This window comes from Lathyrus oleraceus, chromosome 6 (assembly GCF_024323335.1).
Source record: "Lathyrus oleraceus cultivar Zhongwan6 chromosome 6, CAAS_Psat_ZW6_1.0, whole genome shotgun sequence".
In the NCBI taxonomy this organism is placed as follows: Eukaryota; Viridiplantae; Streptophyta; class Magnoliopsida; order Fabales; family Fabaceae; genus Lathyrus; species Lathyrus oleraceus.
In genome coordinates, this window is record NC_066584.1 from 471,032,312 (window position 1) to 471,050,432 (window position 18,121).

The 18,121-nt window shown below is 38.6% G+C and overlaps 2 non-coding genes across 2 annotated transcripts; both read right to left on the reverse strand.

Annotated features, from left to right (window-relative positions):
* Positions 1-2,549: 2,549 nt before the first annotated feature.
* Positions 2,550-2,656, reverse strand: LOC127099214 (small nucleolar RNA R71). The gene has a single exon (XR_007793744.1). It is a non-coding gene; the product is annotated as a small nucleolar RNA R71 (small nucleolar RNA).
* A 6,799-nt stretch (positions 2,657-9,455) lies between these two features.
* Positions 9,456-9,562, reverse strand: LOC127099215 (small nucleolar RNA R71). The gene has a single exon (XR_007793745.1). It is a non-coding gene; the product is annotated as a small nucleolar RNA R71 (small nucleolar RNA).
* Between the last annotated feature and the right edge of the window lie 8,559 nt (positions 9,563-18,121).

The following is an 18,121-nucleotide window of genomic DNA, read 5'->3' on the forward strand; positions in this document are numbered from 1 at the left end:
ATTAATTTTGATATTTTTCATGAATTAATTATTTTTGTGCATTTTTTTTATTGTTTAAAAATACTTATGACTTTTCAAAAATTATGAATTTTTTTGTCTAAGGTCCTTTGACCTTGTTTGACCTAGGATAAATCTGTCGGCCATTTATTTGGTGGTTTGAAGAGGTTTTAGATTTTGACCAAACTAAATTTAATTTAAATGTATTTTTAATTTGATTTTTAATTGATTAATTGTAAAGAAATTATGTTGAGCCATTTTTATTGACTTGTGATGTTTGATGATGACACTGAAATTCACCGTATTTTTGACTCCGATTTCGCATGCATTCTAGTTGTTTTATTATCATTTTGTTATGTTATTACTATATTTCTCTTTGTTTTCAGGTTTTCAGTCTAATCGGAGCCCCGATCGAGAAAAGGAGTGAAAACGAGCTAAAAACCCTAAAATTCAGCATTTTACACTTGTGGCTCCCACTGTGGCTGGCGTCATGGGTCCAACCATGACTTGTCCTAGCTCAACTTCCCTCAACTGCCGCGTTCCCCACTACCTCCACTTGGACGCCACACTTTGCTCTTGTGGCGGGTGCCATGGTGTTGTGGCGGGCGCCACAAAAGGAAAAGTTTTCCCTCCCAATTTCAAATTGAAGGGCATCCTTGTCTTTTCCATTATTTTACTTGCCTGTAAATAGAGACTCGAATTCATTTGTTTAATCATCCAAACTTAGAGCAGATGCAAACTTAGAGCAAACTTAGTTTCACTTAGGCATATATTCAGTATTTTAAAGTGGTAATCGCTTCGCATTGGGGTGTTACCACAATTGTGTAATCGAGTTTGTGATCGAGTCTGTAATCGAGTTTGGAGCACTTTGGAAGGAAGTTAATCCTGCCGCCATTTTCATTTCCGCTTTGCATTTTATTCAACCCTCCGATTGAAGCAGGTTTTTATTGCTTGCCTTTATCTATTTTATTTTTCCGCACTGTCTTTACTTTATTTAATTTCTCGTACTGTCTTTACTTTATTTATTTCTCGCACTCGCTTTACTTTCATTTATTTTCCGCACTCGCTTTACTTTCATTTATTTTCCGCACTCGCTTTACTTTATTTATTTTCCGCACTCACACTACTTTTATTTATTTCCCGCACTCGCACTACTTTTATTTACTTTCCGCACTCGCACTACTTTTATTTAAATTAAAATGCACCTTTACTTTACCATGTCTAACTAAACCTATAAGGTTAGAATGTAAGGATCGTAATTAAACCGATAATCCGTACAATTGTTCGTAGAAACACTTAAGGGCTATTTTAACTTTCAACTTAAGTTTTCCCGCACTTAATTTCCGTTGGGTAAGATCGAAAGCCGTCCAACGTCTTTTTAAACTTAATTGTTTTTAACTATTTCAAAAACAGCGAAAGCGCTTTGTTTAGTTCATTAGGAGTTTTTAACTTAAGAAGAAAAGTGATTTTAAAACTATTTTCGGACGCGTTTATAAGTTTAGAGTCTGGTTCGTGAGAACCTCTTTTGGTTAAGAAATCCAGGTTAAAATACTTTTCAACTTAGTCAAGATACTATATTTCTTAAAAATAGGTTTACTACTCTAACGCAATGCGCGCCTTTTTATAAGTGACAATAATAGGGTTTGATTAGGGAGTACAACTCGGTTCTGAATACGCGAAAGCGACAGTTCCTGTTAAATTGGTTCTTTTCAAAGTAGGAAACACTGCCCATAAGTAGTTCTATTAGCAAGTACTTGGATTATTAATTGATTACATGAATTACATTCGAGCCTGTCTTTATTAATTGAACTTTATTCAACACTTTACTTTTCATTGCACACTCTAAAAACCCCTATTTTGATTACCTTAGATAAACACCATAACAATAGATAACGATAGATCGACACTTGGTCTCTGTGGATTCGACAATCTTTTATATTACTCTGACGCGTTCGTATACTTGCGAAAAGCACGCATCAAGTTTTTGGCGCCGTTGCCGGGGATCAATTTCGTTAAATTTCATACCCTGTTGTTATATTGTTTAGACTTAGGTTATTACCCGTCGGTCAATGCGAAGAACTCGCAGCACCGAAAGTTTAGTAAACCCTCTGGCGAAACCTGAACGTTACGCTCGCGCACGTTTATTCTTCCATAGAATTAGGAGAGCTTTGGCCGAAGATCAAAACCAAAGACCTCTTAAGGACTTTGCCCAACCATCCAACGAAGAACCTAGTTCTAGTATAGTAAACCCAACCATCCCAGCTAATAATTTCGAACTTAAACCATCCCTGTTGCAACTAGTGCAACAGAGACAATTCGCAGGTCTCGCTACTGAGAACCCGAACCAACATTTAAAAATCTTTCTCCAATTAGCAGACACTTTTAAAACCAATGAAGCTTCTCCTGAGGCAATCCGTTTAAGATTATTCCCTTTTTCCCTCAGAGAGAAAGCCCTATCATGGTTATATTCCCTTCCACCCAATTCCATTACGACTTGGGATAACCTTAGAAGAGTATTCCTTGCTAGATACTTTCCCCCAAGTAAGATCGTCGTTCTTCGAAACCATATAACTAGATTTACCCAAAACCAAGGAGAATCACTGTTCGAAACTTGGGAGAGATATAAGGAGCTGTTAAGAGCATGCCCACATCATGGTTTAGAAAATTGGTCAATCATTCAAACCTTCTATAATGGACTTCACTATAACACTAAGATGACCATCGACGCTGCCGCAGGCGGTGCGCTGATGAACAAACCTTATCCTGAAGCTAGTGCCCTCATCGAAGATATGGCTCAAAACCATCAATCATGGGGAGTCGAACGAGCGACAGTTGAGAAGAAGGAAGCCCAAGGAGGAGTGCATGAACTAAGCTCTATAGACATGATGCAAGCTAAAATGGACGCATTAGCCCTTAAGGTCGAGCATATGTGCATAAACCCGAATACTATAGCCGCAGTTTCGTCGGATTGTGAGATATGTGGAACCAAAGGACACCAATCTGCATAATGAGGTCTATTAAACGAAACCCACTCTGAGCAAGTGAACTACACCCAAGGGAACCCATATTCGAATACCTATAACCCTGGATGGAGGAATCACCCGAACTTCTCCTATAAGAACAATAACCCTATTCGAAATAATGCACCTCCGAGACAAACAGGTTACCAAGCCCCAAGATCAAATCAACCTATGCAACCTGTGCCACCAAAGTCGAGCCTTGAGAAAATTATAGAAAATTTTATCACTGCTCAAGCCCAACAAAACAAAGAGTTCATGAACCAAAACATTCATGTTAATGAACTAATTACCCAGTTAGGAACCAAGGTTGACCAAATAGTTACTCATACTAAGATGCTTGAAACCCAGATCTCTAAGGTAGCTTTAAACCAAGCCCCCCAGACCACACCTGGAGGACAGTTCCTTGGACAACCTCAACAGAATCCGAGAGGGCAAGCCAATGCCATTACCCTACGAAGTGGGAACGCTTATGATGAGCCACCAAACCCAAGATTGAGTGAACCCAAAACTTCTAAGGAATATACCGAACCCACGAACGAAGTAAAGGTACCAGAGGAATCTGAAAAACAGGAAGGTCAAGAAAAAGGAGAAGAACCTAAAGACAAAACTTACGTACCACCCCCGCCATATAAACCACCTATACCATATCCGCAAAGACTCAAACAAACCCAGATCAATAACCAGTATCAGAAATTTATTAAATTTATAGAAAAACTTCACGTAGAAATCCCTTTCACAGAAGCCATCACCCAAATACCTTCTTATGCAAAGTTTCTCAAAGACATCCTTACCAACAAACGTAGACTTGACGATCCGAAACCCTTGGAATGTAATTCTATTTCCGAGAATAAGTTAGCCAAAAAAGATAAAGATCCTGGAAATTTCTCCATTCCTTGTCTTTTGGGTAGTCATGTCATCGAAAAAGCTTTTCTAGACTTAGGAGCTAGTGTGAGCTTAATGCCTTTAGCAGTTTGTGAGAGGTTAAACTTAGGAGAATTACAACCTACTAAGATGTCACTTCAGTTAGCCGATAGATCTGTTAAGTATCCGATAGGCATTTTAGAAGATGTCCCTATTAGGATAGGTCAGTTATTTATCCAACTGATTTTGTTGTCATGGACATCAAAGAGGACAATGATATACCAATCCTTCTAGGTAGACCATTCTTATCGACTGCAGGAGTCATAATAGATGTTAAGAGAGGAAAGTTGACCTTTGAGGTAGGTGACGAGAAAATAGAATTTATACTTTCGAAATTTCTTATGGCACCTGTGGTGGGAGACGCATGTTATGCCTTAGATATCATTGATGAGTGCGTTAGGGAATTAGAACAAGAAGAAATCATAAAAACAATTAAGTTACCATCAACCCCCATAATGGAAGATGATGACTTTAGGAAACCCTACATCGATGATAACCTTTACGAATGTTTATCCCTTACCCCAGATCCTATGCCATGCCCTAAGAAACCAACCTTAGAACTTAAGGAGCTGCCTGAGAACCTGAGATATGAGTTCCTCGATGAAGAGATGAACCGTCCAGTTATAGTCAGTGTTACCTTTAGCCAAGAGGAAACAGACAAACTTTTAGACGTTTTACGAAGATATCCCTCAACCTTAGGATATAATATCTCTGACCTGAAAGGTATAAGCCCATCCGTATGCATGCATCAGATTTCGCTCGAAGAAGATTCAAAACCCTCCAGAGAACATCAGAGAAGAATAAACCCTATAATGAGTGATGTTGTTAAAAAAGAAGTTCTTAAGTTACTTGAGGCAGGTATAATCTACCAGATCTCGGATAGTAAGTGGGTGAGCCCTGTGCATGTAGTACCTAAAAAGGGAGGCATCATAGTCGTGCAAAACGATAAAGGCGAACATGTAGCAAAACGATTAGAAGGAGGATGGCGGATGTGTATAGATTATAGAAAATTAAATAAAGCAACCAGGAAGGATCATTTCCCTTTACCATTTATAGACCAGATGTTGGAACGTCTAGCCAGACACTCTTACTTCTGCTATCTAGATGGATACTCTGGATTCTTTCAAATACCTATCCACCCCGAAGATCAAGAAAAAACTACCTTTACATGCCCTTATGGAACTTTTGCCTACAGACGAATGTCATTCGGCCTCTGTAACGCCCCAGCTACTTTCCAACGCTGCATGATGTCGATCTTTGCATATTACCTAGATGGTATCATGGAAGTGTTTATGGATGATTTCTCGGTTTGCGGATTTAATTTCCACAATTGTCTTGCTAACCTTGAGAAAATCCTGGATAGATGCGTGGAGGTGAACCTCGTGCTAAATTGGGAAAAGTGTCATTTCATGGTAACCGAAGGAATTGTTTTAGGACATATAGTTTCCGAAAAAGGTATAGAGGTAGATAGAGCTAAGATAGAAGTTATAGAAAACCTAAAACCCCCTAAAACTATCAGAGAAGTCCGAAGTTTTCTTGGACACGCTGGATTCTACCGGCGTTTTATCAAGGACTTCTCCAAAATAACTAAACCTTTAACTGGACTTTTAATGAAAGATGCTAAATTCATTTTCGATGGAAAATGTAATGACGCATTTAATCTTTTAAAACAAGCATTATTATCAGCACCCATTATGAAACCCCCTGATTGGTCAGAACCTTTTGAGATAATGTGCGACGCTAGTGATTATGCGGTTGGAGCCGTTCTAGGACAAAGGAAAGATAAGAAATTACATGCCATTTATTATGCCAGTAGAACCCTAGACGCTGCCCAACTCAACTACGCAACAACTGAAAAGGAATTACTCGTTGTAGTTTTCGCTATAGACAAATTTAGATCTTATCTAGTAGGAGCAAAAATTATAGTTTACACCGATCATGCTGCCATTCGTTACCTATTAAGTAAAAAAGATGCCAAGCCCAGGTTACTCCGATGGATTCTGTTACTACAAGAGTTTGATTTAGATATAAGAGATAAAAAAGGCACCAGTGGTCAGCAGTAGGATGTCAGGTGACTCTCCCCTTATCTTATTTCGAAACATTGGGGACAATGTTCGATTTAAGTGTGGGAGGAGACTTTATCGCTTTTCTTTGCTGTTTTCAGTTAGTTTGTTTATTTTCTCTGCTGTTTTTAGTTAGTTTGTTTATTTTTATTTGCTTTTTAGTTGTTTACTTTATTTCATTTTGCTTTTAGTTTAAGTGTTTTAGATAATGCATGAGTCTGACGAGTCACCAGTATAGTGTATCTTTAGTACAGTCTAATCTCCCCATTCCTTTAGCCCTACCAATTTTTTTTTGCAAAAGAAAACAGTGTTATTCTGAAAGTTTTTGGGTTTTAAAGACGGGTTTGAGTAAGGATGCGGTGACTTGGGAGAACTTTTTGAAACATCAGTATTGTTTTAGCACCATAGACTTCATGAATATAGGAATCATTCCCGAAACCCCATATACCATGGCCTTAATCATCATTTCAGTATAAGTCCTCAGTAGTTTATCCCAGCAGTCAGCTCCGGCCTACGCATCCTCTACGTAGGGGACCGATGAACATAAGTGAATGATCCAGTGAAATAAATAAAATAAAAGAAAGAAAAAAGGCAACTCCGGTATAGGTGACCCTCACAAAGTCATTTAAACCAAAAAGGTTGTAAAAATTTGCTACAAAAGAAAAAGAAAAAGAAAATCTCACCCGCTGTTAGTTGGTTCAGAGGTATCTGGCGCTGAACTCGGTAGGGCGGATTACGATCCGATCTTCCACAATTGCAGTTGGGTCAAATAAAAGGGTTTACACAGATTTATGTGCCAGGAACCCCATGTTTAGATCATAATCACTAACAGGTCACTCTGCTATGAAGCATGTACGAATAACGAGCTTAATGTGATTGCGCCTGAATGAAAAGGACACAAAAAGAGATGAAGAGGCAGGCCTAGGTATTGTGGGATAATATGGGTTGGTTAATATAGGAATGGAGTCTATGTCCGTATTTTTCGGATAAGTGTCATCATGATACCCTTAGTTCACTCAGTTAGTACCTATCACTGCATCCCGACTTGAACTTAGAAATCTTTTAGCCCGAATCACTCGTTGACACCAGTTTTTCTTCTATGAGATTTTTAGTGTTTTGATTGAGGACAAACAAGGGTTTAAGTGTGGGAGAATTTGATGACACTAAAATTCATCGTATTTTCGACTCCGATTTTGCATGCATTCTAGTTGTTTTATTATCATTTTGTTATGTTATTACTATGTTTCTCTTTGTTTTCAGGTTTTCAGTCTAATCGGAGCCCCGATCGAGAAAAGGAGTGAAAACGAGCTAAAAACCCTAAAATTCAGCATTTTACACTTGTGGCTCCCACTGTGGCTGGCGTCATGGGTCCAGCCATGATGTGTCCTAGGTCAACTTCCCTCAACTGCCACGTTCCCCACTACCTCCACTTGGGCGCCACACTTTGCTCTTGTGGCGGGCGCCATGGTGTTGTGGCGGGCGCCACAAAAAGAAAAGTTTTCCCTCCCAATTTTAAACTGAAGGGCATCCTTCTCTTTTCCATTATTTTACTTGCCTATAAATAGAGACTCGAATTCATTTGTTTAATCATCCAAACTTAGAGCAGATGCAAACTTAGAGCAAACTTAGTTTCACTTAGGCATATATTCAGTATTTTAAAGTGGTAATCGCTTCGCATTGGAGTGTTACCACAATTGTGTAATCGAGTTTGTGATCGAGTCTGTAATCGAGTTTGGAGCACTTTGGAAGGAAGTTAATCCTGCCGCCATTTTCATTTCCGTTTTGCATTTTATTCAACCCTCCGATTGGAGCAGGTTTTTATTGCTTGCCTTTATCTATTTTATTTTCCCGCACTGTCTTTACTTTATTTAATTTCTCGTATTGTCTTTTCTTTATTTGTTTCTCGCACTCGCTTTACTTTCATTTATTTTCCGCACTCGTTTTACTTTCATTTATTTTCCGCACTCGCTTTACTTTATTTATTTTCCGCACTCGCACTACTTTTATTTATTTCCCGCACTCGCACTACTTTTATTTACTTTCTGCACTCGCACTACTTTTATTTAAATTCCACACTCGCACTACTTTTATTTAAATTAAAATGCACCTTTACTTTACCATGTCTAACTAAACCTATAAGGTTAGAATGTAAGGATCGTAATTAAACCGATAATCCGTACAATTGTTCGTAGAAACACTTAAGGGCTATTTTAACTTTCAACTTAAGTTTTCCCGCACTTAATATCCGTTGGGTAAGATCGAAAGCCGTCCAACGTCTTTTTAAACTTAATTGTTTTTAACTATTTCAAAAACAGCGAAAGCGCTTTGTTTAGTTCATTAGGAGTTTTTAACTTAAGAAGAAAAGTGATTTTAAAACTATTTTCGGACGCGTTTATAAGTTTAGAGTCTGGTTCGTGAGAACCTCTTTTGGTTAAGAAATCCAGGTTTAAATACTTTTCAACTTAGTCAAGATACTATATTTCTTAAAAATAGGTTTACTACTCTAACACAATGCGCGCCTTTTTATAAGTGACAATAAGAGGGTTTGATTCGGGAGTACAACTCGGTTCTGAATACGCAAAAGCGACAGTTCCTGTTAAATTGGTTCTTTTCAAAGTAGGAAACACTGCCCATAAGTAGTTCTATTAGCAAGTACTTGGATTATTAATTAATTACGTGAATTACATTCGAGTCTGTCTTTATTAATTGAACTTTATTCGACACTTTACTTTTCATTGCACACTCTAAAAACCCCTATTTTGATTACCTTAGATAAACACCATAACAATAGATAACGATAGATTGACACTTGGTCTCTGTGGATTCGACAATCTTTTATATTACTCTGACGCGTTCGTATACTTGCGAAAAGCACGCATCAAGTTTTTGGCGCCGTTGCCGGGGACCAATTTCGTTAAATTTCATACCCTGTTGTTATATCATTTAGACTTAGGTTATTACCCGCCGGTCAATGCGAAGAACTCGCAGCACCAGAAGTTTAGTAAACCCCCTGGCGAAACCTGAACGTTATGCTCACGCACGTTTATTCTTCCATAGAATTAGGAGAGCTTTGGCCGAAGATCAAAACCAAAGACCTCTTAAGGACTTCGCCCAACCATCCAACGAAGAACCTAGTTCTAGTATAGTAAACCCAACCATCCCAGCTAATAATTTCGAACTTAAACCATCCCTGTTGCAACTAGTGCAACAGAGATAATTCGCAGGCCTCGCTACTGAGAACCCGAACCAACATTTAAAAATCTTTCTCCAATTAGCAGACACTTTTAAAACCAATGGAGCTTCTCCTAAGGTAATCCGTTTAAGATTATTCCCTTTTTACCTCAGAGATAAAGCCCTATCATGGTTAGATTCCCTTCCACCCAATTCCATTACGACTTGGGATAACCTTAGAAGAGTATTCCTTGCTAGATACTTTCCCCCAAGTAAGACCGTCGTTCTTCGAAACCATATAACTAGATTTACCCAAAACCAAGGAGAATCACTGTTCGAAACTTGGGAGAGATATAAGGAGCTGTTAAGAGCATGCCCACATCATGGTTTAGAAAATTGGTCAATCATTCAAACCTTTCTATAATGGACTTCACTATAACACTAAGATGACCATCGACGCTGCCGCAGGCGGTGCGCTGATGAACAAACCTTATCCTGAAGCTAGTGCCCTCATCGAAGATATGGCTCAAAACCATCAATCATGGGTGTAAGAACAAAAATAGTTCTACAATAGATTCCATGATTTTGATGATAACAAAGGATGAAACCAAAAGTGGTACCCTAACGAAAAGTTTCTAAGTGTGCAGGGTTCTAAAGAAAGAAGAAATAAATCTGATGATGTCATCAGATGCAAAACAAGATCAGATGCAAAATCTCAAGTATCAGAAGCATCTAAAGAGGAATCTCATTCAAGAAGCTCTAAACTCTGGACAAAACTGCAAGTATCAGAAGCATCTGAACAGGAAGTAAAGTCTAGAAGCTCTGACTCTGAACAAATGTCTTCTGCAAACTCTGAAGTTATCAGCGCCATCTGAACATTCAAGAAATAACATCAGAAGCCAATTTCTCCAGATACACAAAGACTCTAATCAGAATTGTTAATCATGATGAAGTAACGTTTAAGCCAAGTTAAAGTTCTGCAAACGGATTTCCTCAATTAGAAAGAGACGTTAATCTCCACTTCCAAGAGAAAAGATACTAATTGTGGTAAGTAGTCACTTCTAAGTGAAAAAGTCTACTGCAGAAGCTATTAATGGAATGGCGTAATTACATCTCAATATCCAATAGATTCAACGCTCTTCAACTCTACTTCAACTCCTATAAATAGAGAAGAAATCTCATTCAGTAAACACCAAGAAATCACTAGCCAAAACTATACTGAAATTATATCACGCTCAAGAAAAACTTCTTTGTTCTTCAAAGATTTTCACTAAGCTGTTGCTTATCAAGTAAAAAATTTGTTCTTAAGTTTGTAATATTTGCTTTCTTAGAAGCACTCTAGATTACACATCTTGTATCTATTTTTATTTGATTTCCTCAAGTGACTTGTTGTAGTCTGTAGACTTGAGAGGACTAAGAGATTTTCTTTTCTCTTAGGGGTTGTTTGTAATCTTTCAAGATTAGTGGATTAAGTCCTTGTTGAAGGCGAAATCACCTTGGTCGGGTGGACTGGAGTAGCTTTGTGTTATAAGCGAACCAGTATAAAATCTTTGTGTGATTTTCATTTTGCAAAAGCGCTTAATTTTTCAAACAATTCAAACCCCCCCTTTCTTGTTTTTCTCACCTTCAATTGGTATCAGAGCTCCGGCTCTGTTATTGGTTTTCAAATCAAACACTTAACCGTGTAGAGAGATCCAGTGCGAGAAAAACAAATGGCCCACTCAAATGAGAAAGATTCTTACAATGCCAAGCCTCCTGTTTTTGATGGAGAAAAGTTTGATTACTGGAAAGATAGAATCGAAAGTTTCTTTCTTGGTTATGATGCTGACCTCTGGGACATTGTCACAGATGGATACAAACCTCCAACCTTAAATGGAGCTGAAGTTCCCAGAAGCAAAATGTCAGAAGATCAGAAACGTGAGTTCAAAAATCATCACAAGGCCAGAACAATACTTCTAAATGCCATATCATACAACGAATATGAGAAGATCACCAACAGAGAGACAGCCAAAGATATACTTGACTCTCTAAGGATGACCCATGAAGGAAACTCCCAAGTCAAGGAGACGAAGGCTCTGGCGTTGATCCAGAAATATGAAGCCTTCAAGATGGAAGATGACGAAGCTATAGAAGCTATGTTTTCCAGATTCCAAACTCTTATTGCAGGTCTTAAAGTGCTAGACAAGGGATACACAACTGCAGATCATGTTAAGAAGATTGTCAGAAGTCTGCCAAAGAAATGGAGACCTATGGTTACTGCTCTGAAGTTATCAAAGGATCTGAACAGTATCAGCCTTGAAGAACTTGTTAGTTCTCTCAGAAGCCATGAGATAGAACTAGAGGAGGATGAGCCTCAGAAAAGGAACAAGTCAGTGGCGCTGAAGTCCAGACCTGAAAGACGGAAGTCAGACAGAACCAAAGCTCTCCAGGCAGAAACTGCAGATACTGACGACTCTGAACCTGAAGACTCTGATGATGAAGAAGAACTGTCCTTACTAACCAGAAGAGTTAAGCAACTCTGGAAAAGAAGGAACAACAACAACTTCAGAAGATCAAGACCCAGAGGGGATAGATCAGAGTCAACTTCAAAAGGTAAACCTAATAAAGATATTACCTGTTTTGAATGTAAAGAAACAGGTCATTATAGAAATGAATGCCCCAAGCTGAAGAAAGATAACTCTAAGAAGGAAAGCTTCAAGAAAAATGCCTTCAGAACAAAGAAAGGATTAATGGCCACCTGGGACGATAGTGATTCAGGATCATCAGAATCTGACTCTGATGAACAAGCCAACGTAGCATTTATGGCTACCACATCCAGCAGCTCAGATGAAGAATCTGAAGAGGTATTCTCTGAACTTTCTAGATCTGACTTAGAATCATGTTTATCAGAAACTCTTACCTCTCTTCAGAAATTAAAACAAAAAGTTAAAAGCATTAAAGGTCTTCTTAAAGCAAAATCTGAAGAATGTAGTGAACTTGAGACAACAATTCTAGCACATGAAGATACAATCAAATCTTTAACGTTAGAAAGAGATGGAGCTAAAACAAAAAGCTTAAAATTAGAAGAAGTGTTGTCTCAAGCACCACAAACTTCAAATGAAATTATTTATAAGTATGAAGAAGCCTTTCAACAATTTCTGAAGAATGGGATAAATAGGAGTATTATGGCATCCATGATTTATGGAGTAGGTCAGAATAATAAAAGGGGAATTGGGTATGATTCTGATTCTGATAAAACTTCTACCAGTAACCAAATTAAATCACCTTTTTCATACCACTATACACACACACAAGAACACAAATTTAAAAATGCTAGAAGACCCAAAGTTGTAAGAAACTCTGGGAAAACTAATCTGAAAGGACCCAAGAGATTCTGGGTACCGAAAGATAAGATTATCTATGTTGCAGATATCCTATGCAGCAAAGTTCAGACACCAGTCATGGTACCTGGACTCTGGATGCTCGCGACATATGACGGGAAGAAAGTCTATGTTCCAAAGCCTGGAACTTAAAGACGCTGGCTTTGTAGGCTTCGGAGGAGATCAGAAAGGAAGGATCAGAGGCTCCGGAACTATTGGTAATGGTACTCTTCCCTCTATATCTGATGTTCTTTATGTAGAAGGTTTAATGCATAACCTGTTATCCATAAGTCAATTAAGTGATAACGGTTATGATGTAATCTTTAATCAAAAAACGTGTAAAGCCATTAATCAGAACGATGGCTCTGTCCTTTTCACAGGCAAGAGGAAAAACAACATTTATAAAATAAATCTTTCTGATTTAAAAGATCAAAATGTTAAATGTTTAATGTCAGTTCACGAAGAGCAATGGGTATGGCATAGACGCTTAGGCCACATTAGCATGAGGAAACTTTCTCAGCTAACTAAACTTGAGTTAGTCAGAGGCTTACCTAAACTGAAGTTTTCTTCAGATGCTCTGTGTGAAGCTTGTCAGAAAGGAAAGTTTTCAAAAACATCTTTTAAAAAGAAAAATGTTGTTTCTACCTCCAAGCCTCTGGAGCTTCTTCACATTGACTTATTTGGTCCTGTGAAAACAGCATCAGTCAATGGAAAGAAGTATGGACTAGTAATCGTTGATGATTACAGCCGCTGGACATGGGTAAAATTCCTAAAGCACAAGAGTGAGTCTCACTCTGTATTCACCAGTTTCTGTTCTAAAGTGCAAAAAGAATTTGACTCTAAAATTATTAGAGTCAGAAGTGATCATGGTGGAGAATTTGAAAATAAAGATTTTGAAGAATTATTTGATTCTAATGGAATATCCCATGATTTCTCCTGCCCTAGAACTCCACAACAAAATGGAGTTGTAGAGAGGAAGAATAGGACACTCCAAGAAATGGCCAGAACCATGATCAATGAAACAAATGTAGCAAAGCACTTTTGGGCAGAAGCTGTAAATACAGCGTGTTACATTCAGAATAGAATCTCTATTAGACCTATTCTGGATAAGACTCCCTATGAACTGTGTAAGGGAAGAAAACCCAACATTTCTTATTTTCATCCTTTTGGATGCATTTGTTTTATATTAAATACTAAAGAACATCTGAACAAGTTTGATTCCAAAGCACAGAAAGGTATTATGTTAGGATACTCAGAACGCTCTAAAGGCTACAGAGTATACAACACAGAAACCAAAATTGTGGAGGAATCAATTCATGTTAGATTTGATGATAAGCTTGACCCTGAAAAGTCAAAGCTAGTTGAAAAGTTTGCAGATTTAGAGATCACTCTGGTAGAATCTGAGAAAATTCCAGAAGCACCTGTCACTCCAGACTCTGAAGAAATTAAATCTCCAGAAATTCCAAGGAAAGTCAAGAGTCGTAGCAACGTATCTGAAGACTTGATTTTGGGAAACAAAGATGAACCTGTTAGAACCAGATCTACCTTCAGAACTTCTGAAGATATTCCTCTGGGACTAGTGTCTCTGATTGAGCCTACGTCCTGTGATGAAGCTCTTCAAGATAACGATTGGGTGGCAGCTATGCAAGAAGAGTTAGATCAATTCTCCAAGAATGATGTCTGGGATCTCGTTCCTAAACCCAGAGGCACTCATGTCATTGGAACCAGATGGGTTTTCAGAAACAAACTGAACGAGAAAGGAGAAGTTGTCAGAAACAAAGCACGACTGGTAGCTCAAGGTTATAGTCAACAAGAAGGTATTGATTATAATGAAACTTTTGCTCCAGTCGCAAGGTTAGAGTCTATTCGTCTTCTTGTATCATTTGCTATTAATCACTCTATAAAATTATACCAAATGGATGTCAAGAGTGCATTTCTAAATGGTTATATTTCAGAAGAAGTGTATGTAAATCAACCTCCTGGTTTTGAAAACTCAAATTTTCCAGAACATGTTTTCAAACTTAAGAAATCTTTATATGGACTTAAACAAGCTCCCAGAGCTTGGTATGAACGCTTAAGTAATTTTCTTCTGGAACAAAATTTTATCAGAGGGAAAGTTGATTCTACACTCTTCTGTAAAAATCATGAAAATGATCTCATGATATGCCAAATTTATGTTGATGACATTATTTTTGGTTCTGCTAATATCTCTGTTTGCCAAGAATTTTCTAAGTTAATGCAGGCAGAATTTGAAATGAGTCTAATGCAAGAACTAAAGTTCTTTCTGGGAATTCAAATCAATCAAACTCCAGAAGTCACGTACATTCATCAAAGCAAGTACATTAAAGACGTTCTGAAGAAGTTTGACATGACTGAATGCAATTCGGCAAAGACTCCCATGCATCCAACTTGCATTCTGGAGAAGGAAGAGGTAAGCAACAAAGTTTGTCAGAAGCTCTATCGAGGTATGATAGGCTCTCTTCTCTATCTGACTGCTACTCGTCCTGATATTCTCTTTAGCGTTTGTCTTTGTGCCAGATTCCAATCAGATCCTAGAGAATCTCATTTAACAGCTGTTAAGAGAATTCTTAAGTATCTGAAAGGTACCCCTAACCTGGGCCTGATGTATGAGAAAACATCAGAGTATAGGCTTTCTGGTTATTGTGATGCAGATTATGCAGGAGATAGAATAGAACGAAAAAGTACATCTGGAAATTGCCAGCTTCTGGGAAACAACTTAATCTCCTGGGCTAGCAAAAGACAGTCAACAATTGCTCTATCAACTGCAGAAGCAGAATATATCTCAGCGTCACTATGCACAACTCAGATGCTCTGGATGAAACATCAGCTAGAAGATCTACAAATCTTTGAGAGTAACATTCCTATCCTTTGTGATAATACTGCTGCTATTTGTTTAAGTAAGAATCCCATTCTACATTCCAGAGCCAAACACATAGAAATTAAACATCATTTTATTAGAGACTATGTTCAGAAAGGAATAGTAACGCTGAAGTTCATTGATACAGAACATCAATGGGCAGATATCTTTACTAAGCCTCTAGCTGAAGATAGATTTCGTTTCATCTTAGAAAATCTGAACATTAAAAATTGTCCTGAGTAAAATTTGGCTCTGAACATGTAAAATGAGACTCTGATAAAAACAAATATACTTCTGCCTCTGACTCTGATACTTCTACCAAGTTAAGAAGATATCTGAGTTAGAAATCTTCAGAAATCCTTTTGTATTCCTGAAGATCAGAAACATCAACACGTGGGGAACATGCGTCTAACCCTAGAACTTCTAGACAGCTGTCAAGAGAAATCAAAGGTCAGAACGCTTGAAATCTCCTCGAGCAGTGTGCTTACTGTTGGGATTAGACATTCATTAATGAGCTGTAATCATTTTTCCCCCAAACGTGCCATTTTGGTTTTTGTGCTAACGCTGGTATGTGTGTCGTTTTGCATGTGTTTTTACCCTTAGGTATATAAACACTTTTCTCACATTTCACACACTTATCACTCTCACTCACTCTTAAACCCTAAACCCTCTCTCGAAGTTTTCTCTGCAACCTTCTCAGTTCTTCATCTTCTTCATCAATCTTCATCATGAATCCTCAAGAACAATCTGTTTTTGACTTCTCCCAACAAATGGAAGCTGCTTCTAACCCCCAAACCTCAAACACTCAAACACCCATGGTTGTAGATGTTACCACAACCCCAGTTTACAAAGAACCTCACATTTTGGAACGCGAACAACACATAAACCTTTCAACTCCCTTTGAAGGTTTGGATGTTCTATGTGAATCGCTGGTAGATTTTGAGAATTTGAGAAGAAATGGCGTTGATTTAACTGAAGATCTTCGCAAGCAAGGTTGGGAAAACTACTTCAACAGATTGTATGGTCCAATCTATCCTCTTCTGGTGAAAGAGTTCTGGAGATGTGCAGATGCTGATGATGAGTTCATTGTTTCTTTTGTTCTGGGAGTGAAGATCATCATCACAGAAGCATCTATTGCCTCTTTGCTGAACATGGAGAGAACTGGAGGTAAAAGGATTTACAACATTCCTCCAAGGTCCAAGCGCATCACAGAAGTCATTAACCCTACAATCTTCAAAGCAAATGTTGAAGGAAACCCCTCTAAGAACAAGGAGCTTCATCAGAACCTCCGAGTTTGGTTGAAGATTATTCTGGGAACAATCCATCATCGTCCAGCCTCCAACTCTTCAGATTATATAAATGCTGATCAGAAGTGCATCCTCTACTGTATTCAGAAGGGTATTCCAATCAACCTCCCTGTTCTTCTCTTCAGATATCTGAGGGATTCAGTCAGAGAAACAAGGAACAATATGAAGCCCAGATCCTACATCCCTCTGGGAAGATTGCTCTCTGACATCTTCATTGAGCATGGGCTGGTAGATGCTCTGGAGAAGACCAGATGTATGGATGATCTGGCAATTGACGTTGGAAAGCCTCTGAATGCCAGAAATCTGAGGAGTATGGGAATCATCAAAGACATCAGAGTCAAGCCCACTATGAATGTGACCTGGGAAGCTCTGAAGGATCAGAGGAAGATGCCTCATGGCCTTGAAAGGTTCTTCAAAAATGAACCCAGAGATGCCATTGCCATCTACCTTCAGGATCGTCTGGATGAAGGCATTGACGTTTCTGATTTCCGCCTTGAAGACTGTCTGGATTCTGTAGAAGATCTGGTCAGATACAAAAGAGGCCTTTCTGAGAAGAAGATAGCTGAGGAAGCAAGGAAGGCAAAGAAAGCCAGAATTGGAGAAACCTCTGGCACCAAAGCTTCAGCACCTCTGAATGTCTCCTCTGGTAAGTCCATTCCTCCTGTCTCTTCTGAATCTGTAATGGCTTCCTCTAACCCTCTCTCCTCTCAACCAATTTTTACAACCTCAGAAATACCACCTTCTACCATTAGAACCTCTCAACCTCCACCTGTTCTAAAAATTGCCCGTACTTTTACAACAACCTCTGACCCTAATCAACTATATCACCACAGTTCTTCCTCATCCTCTGAGTATGAGTCACCACCTTACCTTTCCCCTTCTTCTAACCAAGAGTCCTCTGATCATGAGTCTTCTGATCAAGAACACTCTGACCCAAACTCCCCAACAATAGCTGAAATTTATGCTAAAAATTTCGCTCCACAAACTCAAACACAAACTGAAGTAACCTCTCCCCTCCGAACTTCTATTCCACAACAAACAACCACCATTACCTCTGAAAATCAAACTTCCCTTCCACCACAAACAACCACCACACCCTCTGAAACTCAACCATCTGTAATTCGCCCATCTGAACCTTATATCACTCCACCATTAATTCCCGCTGTACCTAGCCCAGACTCTGACCCATTAGATGTAAACCCACTCTATGCCTCATCCCCCAGTCTTCAACCAGACCCAGATTCTGAACTTCAACCAGAAGCAGAATCTGAACCCCAGCCAGAACCAGAAACTGAACCTCAACCTCTACATCTCAGCCCTCAAAACTCTCCACCTCATTCACCTGAACCTGAACCTAAAATTATCATACCTACCCTTGAGGAGGCCATTATGCAGGTTGCAGAAT